This window comes from Lathyrus oleraceus, chromosome 6 (genome assembly GCF_024323335.1).
Source record: "Lathyrus oleraceus cultivar Zhongwan6 chromosome 6, CAAS_Psat_ZW6_1.0, whole genome shotgun sequence".
In the NCBI taxonomy this organism is placed as follows: Eukaryota; Viridiplantae; Streptophyta; class Magnoliopsida; order Fabales; family Fabaceae; genus Lathyrus; species Lathyrus oleraceus.
In genome coordinates this window covers 156,875,822-156,884,786 of record NC_066584.1, presented here as the reverse complement: position 1 = coordinate 156,884,786, position 8,965 = coordinate 156,875,822, and the positions used below count along the sequence as shown (strand labels likewise).

Sequence of the window (8,965 nt, the reverse complement as noted above, 5' to 3'; positions counted from 1 at the left end):
CCTACATTTGTCAGTGTTTTTGCAATACATAGACACATTGAAAGAAAATGGTGTCAGCCCCGAAGTTATAAGACTACGTCGTTTCCCATTCTCAGTAAGAGATAGAGCTAGAGCTTGGCTCCACTCTCCACCATCCAACTCTGTCACTACGTGGAACGAGTTGAAGAAAGTTTTCTTAGCACGATATTTCCCACCTAGTAAGACGGTTATGCTAAGAGCCCAAATAAATGGGTTTAAACAAAAAGATAACGAATCACTTTTTGAAGCTTGGGAAAGATACAAAGACATGATGAGGCTTTGTCTACATCAAGGTCTAGGAGAGTGGTTGATCATCCATACATTTTACAACAGTCTCTTGTACAACATAAGATTAACAATAGACGCCGCCGCAGGTGGCCCACTGATGGATAAACCCTACAATGAGGCCTATCAACTTATCGAAAGTATGGCCCAGAATCATTACCAGTGGGGAAGCGAAAGAACCTCCGTAGAGAAACCTCCAATGGAAGGCGGTATGTACAAAGTAAGTAGTCTTGACCATGTCAATGTTAAGGTAGGCGCTCTTACTCAAAAGATAGACAACCTAACCATGACACCCGCAGCCACCGTGGTTGCTGTAGCACCAAACTGCGAGATATTCGGAGTTCCTGGGCATGCTTCCCCTGAATGTCAACTTTTGGCAGGAGTCTCCACAGACCAGGTGAACTATGCTCAAGGAAACCCTTACTCAAACATCTATAACCCAGGTTGGAAGAACCATCCTAACTTTTCGTATAAAAACAATAATGCATTGTGTGCACCTAACCAAGCAACTGCTGTACCACCAAGATATCATAAAGCTGCCACAAATACTCAAAATGCTCATAGGAAGTCAAACCTAGAAATAATGATGGAAAACTTCATAGCTACCCAAGGCCAAACAAATAAGGATTTCCTAAATTGAAACATACACACTAGTGAGCAAATCAAGCAGTTAGCAAACAAGGTAGACACTTTAGCCACCCATAACAAAATGTTGGAAAAAATAATTCGCAAGTGGCTCAATAATAAGCACCTACTGCTGCTCCTGCAGACACGTTTCTTGGACAGTCGCAACCAAAACCGAAAGGTCATGCAAATGCTATTATACTATGAAGTGGGACAAAACTATACGGACCGACCGACCCTAGGATTCAAAACCCAGTCGGGCACCAAGACCCTGGTAAGGTAACTGAGAAGGAAGACGAACTAGAGGAAGATAAAAGTGAAGAGGCCGTAGAGAAAGAAGAACATTATGTGCCTCCACCATCATATAAACCTTCAATCCCTTATCCTCAAAGACTCGTTAAATATAAAAGTATAGGGCAATTTAAAAAAATTGTAGAGCTTCTAAAACAACTGAATATCATAATACCCTTTACAGAAGCTATCACTCAAATGCCTTCATATGCTAAGTTTCTCAAGGAAATCTTATCTAACAAGAATAAGATAGAGGATAACGAAATCGTTACACTTACTGCTGAGTGTAGCGCCATAATACAAAATAACATGCCTCCTAAGCTGAAAGACCCAGGGAGTTTCTCCATACCCTATGTAATCAGAAAGTTTGTCATAGACAAAGCACTATGCCACTTAGGAGCCAGTATTAGCTTAATGCCCTTATCCATATGCGAAAGGCTTAAAATGGGAGAACTAAGACCTACTAGGATGTCCGTATAACTTGCGGATCATTCTGTTAAATTTCCCGTAGGTATGTTAGAAAATGTTCCGGTAAGCATAGGTCAATTCCATATTCCTGTTGATTTCATAATCATGGATATAAAAGAGGATTCCGACATCCCTATCATATTAGGAAGACCATTCCTTGCCACTACCGGAGCTATTATAGATGTTAAGAAAGGCAAGCTAACCTTTGATGTTGGTGAGGAAAAAGTCGAATTTATTTTAACGCAATTCTTAAAGGCACCAGCTATAGACGATACATGTTGTCTACTGGATGTCATCGATGAGTGTATAAGAGAAATGGAGAATGAACAAACATCATACTCCGAAATACTAAAAATTACAAGGCCCCCTACTTTTGAAGATGAAAATTGGAGTAAGGAATACCCAGATGACAACCTAAGCGAATGCCTAGCCAGTAACCGGTAGTTTTAAGTCCTATTTCTATGGTTGTCTACCAAGTAATCGATAGATGTAATCCCCTCTTTGTTGGTTATCCTTACCCAGTATCCGGTATTAATATTCCTTCATTTTTTGAGTATACCACCTAGTAACTGGTGATATATCTCTTGGATGATTACTTTTGTCAAGCAATTTGTCCCTAGCGAGTCATCTTTCATTTACCCTTATTTGGTAATGATTGGTTCTCCTTTAGATTGTTCATCATTTTATACCCAGTAACCGGTATCCCAATGTCCTTTCTCTTCGGTCGATTTATCCTTTATTAACCCAGTAACCGATTATGGATAATCTTCCATGCGAGTATGTTATCTACGGTAGTAGGTAATATATCTCATGCGCTCTTCAGTCGAAGTCTTTTTCTTCCCCAGTAGAGTAAGATTAGTATTTCCTTATGGAATCGAATGTCCATCCTGTAAGTCGAGTTTTCTTTTTCAGCCCTCATTTCAGATGATGAGTGTCTTGGGTATGTTCCCAATTCACTCCTGGTTGGTCACCTATTATATGCCCAGTAACCGGTATCCCTGGTGTTCCTTCCTTCTGCTCCCTATTATTACTTTTAGTCCCCTGTGGAGTCAGATTTTCCTGAGTTGAGATGTGCCTTTTGAGTCCTCCTCAGATGTTTCGGATGATTGATTCTCTCACCCTTATACCGGTCTTAGATATTATTTCTCCCTGAGCGTGTTGTTCTCTCACCAAGTAACTAGTGTTTTGATAGCATGCCTCTCTTTTAGTTTATTACCCAGTAACCGGTAATATCTCGTTGTTTCTTTCTCAGTTGAACCCTTTGTGGACATCCCCGTCTGAGTCCAGATTTTTATCCGATGTATCCTTTATGGATAGTTGTGTTGTATTGGCATACTCCCTAATACCTGCATCTTTGCGTCGGCTCAAGTCTTTCCATCGATTTATTTTTGTGGAATCCCTTTGTGTCTCCCAGCAAGTTTTCAAGTCGTGACCTGCTCACACATTTTTACCTTATTCCCCCCAGAGTCTCTGTATCCCTAGTGAGTGTGTTACTCCTATGGATTTTCAGTTTCTCCTAATTTCTTTTCCTTTTTGGCGATTATTCACCATGAAGATTTTATTTTGCATGCACACATTTGCATCATGAGGTCTCTTAGGGACAAAAATTCGTCTCTTTGTTATTATTCAAGCTTATTCTATCTCGTCAAGACGATGATTTTAACCTTCATATCTCCAGATAGAATTACCTTAAATAGGGGCATCTGTGAGACCCTAATTTTGACCCTAAGATCCCTCATGGCATCATGTTATTGCACAAGTGCATTGCCTCAAGGATCATAGCATGTTTGGCTCCTTAACCCTAGGGTTGGGACTTGTTTGAGTGTTTTAAGACCACCAAGCATGCTTGTATTGTATATTATTGCTTTTCTTATTTGATTACTAACCAAAAGCACAAAAATATGTCACTAACTCTTTTTGTTTTGAAGCTCAAGTGATCTTGTGCTCCACAATGCTCTTAGGAGGCTCCTAAGCCCAATGCAATGGCTAGATGAAGATGAGAAAAAGCATGTAAATGGTCCACAAAGTTCCTAATCATCATATATGTCTCCCAAGTATCTCAATTTGCCAATTTGATCAAGATAACCGAGGGGGCTTGAAGACTGTTTCCCAAGGAAACCCTAATTCAACTATGCTTTGACTGTACCTTGCCCATGAAGCAATCTCAACCTATGATCAAATTTAATCAAGGGAAGTTCTTTCATTCATCATTTTATGCATATGTGAGCCTATTTTAAGCCCCTCAATAATTTATTCATCAAGATCGGAAGTTTGGCCTTGAAAAAGTTGACCAGTCAAGTCATCTGACTAAGCTGAGAATCCATGAAATATAACTTTTGATGTGTTTGTCAAATGAAGATGACCCCAAGAGAAACAATGTTCCTAAGAACCATATGAACAAGTTTCATGTTCATAACAAATACATTTGAAACTTGGAAGGTCATCATTCATTTCAAAACATTATAGGTCATTTTGAGTGAAACCCTAATTTTGGGTCAACTTACCAGGGGCATAACTTCCTTAATTTTTATGATTTTGAGGTGATACCAAATGAATTGGAAATCTTGAGAGGTATACTTCAAATGTTATGTTGGACAAAATTTTATAATCCTAAAATAAATACATTTGATAATGCAAAACATTATAGGTCATCTTGGACCTAATTCATTGAATTTGAAAAAGTACCTAACTTCAAATTCCCATAACTTTGTCATAGAAAATCCAAATTATGCAAAATTTGTGTCTAGATTTATCATCTTGAAAAGGTATACAACTTTGATGTTGGATATGTTTTCATTTGAAGCTTGAATCATGGCAACGAATGGGTTTTATTAAGCTTACTTTTGGTGAAATTTTTCAAAGTGATTTGAATATGTTTTGTACTTGGATTTTCCCAGCCAGTTTTCATCAATTTGCACATGCCAAATGATTTTTTTTTCCCAACATGACTTTTGTTCCTTATTTCAAGGGATTTCCAACCATTACTCACAATTATCTTTGGGGTCTACGATTTGTGAGTTTCGAATTTATTTCCATTAAGGTGCATTTTGGATATTGTATGCTAAAACTTGAATTGCAAGCAAATTCCGTCCATTGTGCATGTCCAAATGCATTTCACTTGATCTCAGCATGTTGCTTCAGCCATCCATAGGCCTTTCACACGCCCACAAAGGCCCATGCACTCAGTTTTCAAATTGCCATGCACATGAGAAAAGTGTGAACTCAGCCACATTCAGCTATAAATAAACACTTCATGAGCTTCATTTGTTAACCTTTTGGAGATCCCAAGTGCTGCAGGAATGAAACCATAGCCATTACTAAAGGAATTAATCATTTTTCTTCAATTTTTCGAGCTTGAAATTCAGCATCATTAGTTGAGTTTTAAAGCCAAATTCCTTAGCCTATCACTTCCATTACACTCAAGGATCAAGAAGGAGCGAGGATCTTAGAGAATTCATGGTCAGAAGTTCATCCATTTGAAGGTATCCATTCAAACTTTTTAGATCTGAATCTTCTAATTCAATGTAGTATCCTTGTGCTTCTATGGTTTTCTGAAGTCCTCATACTTGAGGCAAGCCACTGGTGCTTTCAATTTTTCATTTCATGAGCAATCAGTATGAACACCATGATTTTCTCCTTCACTTTTCTCTCAATATAGGGAGAATGAGGGAGATCCAATGGTACAGTGATGATCTTCATCACACGAGCTTCATTTCCATGTCCTTATTTTCCATTTTCATTGAAGTTTATTTTTCTGCAAATGTGGCAGGATTCTGTTGCTTCGCCGGAGAAGACGGTGGTTTCCACCACCACCACCACGTGTCTTGCTCCTTGGCCCTTGGATCTCCATGCCACGATCTAATCTTGTTCATTCATTTTAAATACTTTATTTAATGCTTTGTGTAGCACGGTTGACTCATGTGCATCGTGTTTCCTCAGATCTAAGCTATCCATTGATGCCACGTCAATTAATGAAATGCATCATGTGGCGCTGCTTTTTTCATTTATTTCATTTTCTTTTTATTTTCTGTTAATTCATTTCATTTTCAAAAATTCATTAAAAATTCATTTGAAGTCAGAAAAAATATGAGACCAATTCCAAAAAATTTCTTGAAAAATCTAGTTTCATATTATGATTTTTAATTATTCTTGTGCCTTCATTTGATATTTTTTATGAATTACTTGTTTTTTATTGGTTTTAATTCATTTTAAAATACTTTCTGACTTTTAAAAAATCCAAAAATATTTTCATAGCATCTATGGATCATGATAAGTCAATGAAAAATAGTCTCAACAATTTCTTGATTGTTTTGAGATTATTTGAGATTTTAATTCATATTATGCTATTTTTAAATACTTTCTGATTTCAAAAATTTATGAGAGAATTAGTCAAAGCTTGTTTGACTATGTTGAACCTATGAGAATTTAATTGGACTTTTTGAAGTTGCTTTGAATTGAATTTGAGGTTCAACCTTATTTGTTTATTTTTTATTTGCATTTTATTTTAATTCAAAAAATACCAAAAAAATATGATTGACTTCTTGACTAGTTATCTTCATTTCTCTTCTTTTTGGTGTTGATTGAGGTTGGTTTAATTCAACTTTGATCAATTGGGTTTGTTGTTGACTTCTTATTCCCCTCCCTTTCATCTTCATCCCTTTCTTTCGATCAATGGCCAATGAGTTAAAGTCTTGAGGTTGGTCTTGACAAATGAGAAGTTTAACCTTCTTTGATCCAAACCAAACTCAACTTGATCCATGATCAAGTGAGTTATTTTGTGTCAAAGATAGGTTACTTCTTGGTCAAGCAAATAACCAAAGTCAATACAAGGCCTTTCCCCTTTTGTTTGGCATGGCAAGTTTATGGAGCTTGGCTTACTTGTCATGATCTCTAACTTGTGTTCTTTGCCTATATTCTTATTAACCGGTCTCAGATAGGTGTGGTTACTACATTAGTCCACTTACGATTGGTTAACATAGCGCTACATTGTCTTATGACAAGCTAACATAACCTCACTAACTACTAACTTTAATTTAAGCTTTTAATTTCTTGTCATTTACTTTTAATGTCATTTATTTCTTGCTCATTATTCATATTGATTTTCATCTTTGCTCACTTGAGCACATATTTTATGTTTATGTCATTTTTCTTTTGCTAATTTGAGCCCATTATTGTATATAAATATATTGCTATCTTGTGTTGTTTTTGTGTTTGTTTTGATTTGAACCCAAATGCAAAAAGGAGAAAGGACTTAGAATTAGGATTTACCTATGCTTAAAGGAGTTCAAGAGCAACTAGGCCTCATACCTTTAGAATGCAAAATTTGTTGAAGAGCAACTAGGCCTCATGCCTTTAGAATGCTAAAATTCAAAGTTGACTTAAAAGGACTTATCCTCAAACAAATTCTTTATCCATTCCCTTTATTATGTTGGGAACTTTTTTGATGTATGCTTTTGTGTGATAGGGATCCATCTTAAGACTGTGAAATGAGGACCATTGTCATGAGTAGCCAAGTTAAAAGCCAAGCCAAATGGAGATCCTAGGAGCTTGAATTCAATTTATTGATTGCTTGTTTGTGTGCTAAGTCCAAAGTTAAGGAGCATCTTGAGTCATCTCTATGACTTCAAAAAACCGAACTCCAAAGGTTTTTCTTTCCCCTCTTATCTTTGTATGCTTTGGGAATAGCCCTTCTTCTCTTCTCCCCACTCTGACCAAGCCAAAAACCATTTTCAAAACTTTGACTTTGTTTCAAATTAGAAACCTAGGCCTTAGGCCTTTGACTTTTCAAAACTCTTTTCATAAATACTCATTGTGAATAAACATTAATCCAACTTTGACCTTATTTTGTAAATAAATCTAACTTGTAAATATAACCCATTTCAAGTTGTTTTGTGGTTCCAATGGCCACTTGTTAAAACCTTTTCAGAAACATTAGTCATAGGTTTGAGTTATCATAGTGGTTGATGTAAATCTCACCTCATCCTTAGTGTTGGATTATAAGCCTTCCATGCTTATTATAGGGTTAACCCCTCACTAGCATGTTGAATCCTTCCTCACATGGTGGATTGTTGGTTTAGGTTGGGTTTTCTCCCTTTGATAACAAAAGACCTTAAGGCTTTTGGTTAAAATCAATTCACCCATATTTGAAATTTTTACCCCGAACTACGAGGTTTTGATCCTCCTTTGTAATGGTACGTAGGCAATGGGTTCATCCATTCAAACAACAAAATTTGTAAATATAATCTATTCTCTTCTCATCCCTCCAATTTTTTGCACAAATCTTTTCACAAATACCAACCTATAACACATACTTGCAAAAAGGGTTCCCTTAGAGTACTAAGGATGTTTTGGGTGCGTAAAACCTTCCCATTTCATAACCAACCCCCTTACCTAGATCTCTGACATTTTTATTAGTTTTTGATTTGAAAAACTTCTTACTTGGCTTTTGTTCGCTTTTTAGCCTTTCCTTTGGACAAATAAAAGTGCGGTGGCGACTCGAATTGTATGTTGACTTTTTGTTTAGTCAATAAACCTAAAAGTGACGAAGACCCCGCTACAGAAAAATGGCGACTCTGCTGGGGAATTACTACTCCTCTAGTAGGTTTAGCCTACTTTTTGCTTGTGTGTGTTGTATGTTTATATTTATTTGTGACATATTTTTGTGTAAATTTGGAATGAATGTATTGTTTGTAATGTATGAATTGCTTAATATATTAATTGCTTGTATGCTTGGTGGTTTCTTGTGAGATGAGTTCTATACCCGAACTCGAGTGCACTTATGATAGGAGAATGGCATAGTCTTGTTGACTTGTGTGGAGTTATTCCTTAACAAGTTAACTTGCAAGTCCATTCACTTGGTGGAGGTCTGATTGGGATCACTAATGTCACACGAGTAGTCGTGGTTAGGCATTACTCTTTCCAATAGGAACCTTAGAAGCCAAGGACCTTAGATACCTAGCCCATGTTGGCCTATTTTAGGATATAGTGTGAAGGTCGTTCAAGTGTAAGACTTGATACGATTGTTACGTGATACTACACTCATAAGAGTCTCTCTTGAGAATATTTTTGGAGGGCGAGTAGTCATTTTATCCGATAATATTCGAAAGATGGGATGATGACTATGGGAACCTTTTAGAACATGATTTTCAGGTTTAACCATAGTACACTCTTGTTGGGTGGTTCTTAACCGAGACTCCATGCTCGTTACTTACAACAAACCCATGATTCGCGGTCGATCCGTTCTCGTATATCCTCAATATCAATGGAACTTGGGTGTTAT

The 8,965-nt window shown here is 36.9% G+C and overlaps 1 non-coding gene across 1 annotated transcript; it reads right to left on the bottom strand.

Annotated features, from left to right (window-relative positions):
* Positions 1-208: 208 nt before the first annotated feature.
* On the bottom strand, positions 209-315 carry LOC127099325 (small nucleolar RNA R71). The gene has a single exon (XR_007793841.1). It is a non-coding gene; the product is annotated as a small nucleolar RNA R71 (small nucleolar RNA).
* Positions 316-8,965: the final 8,650 nt, after the last annotated feature.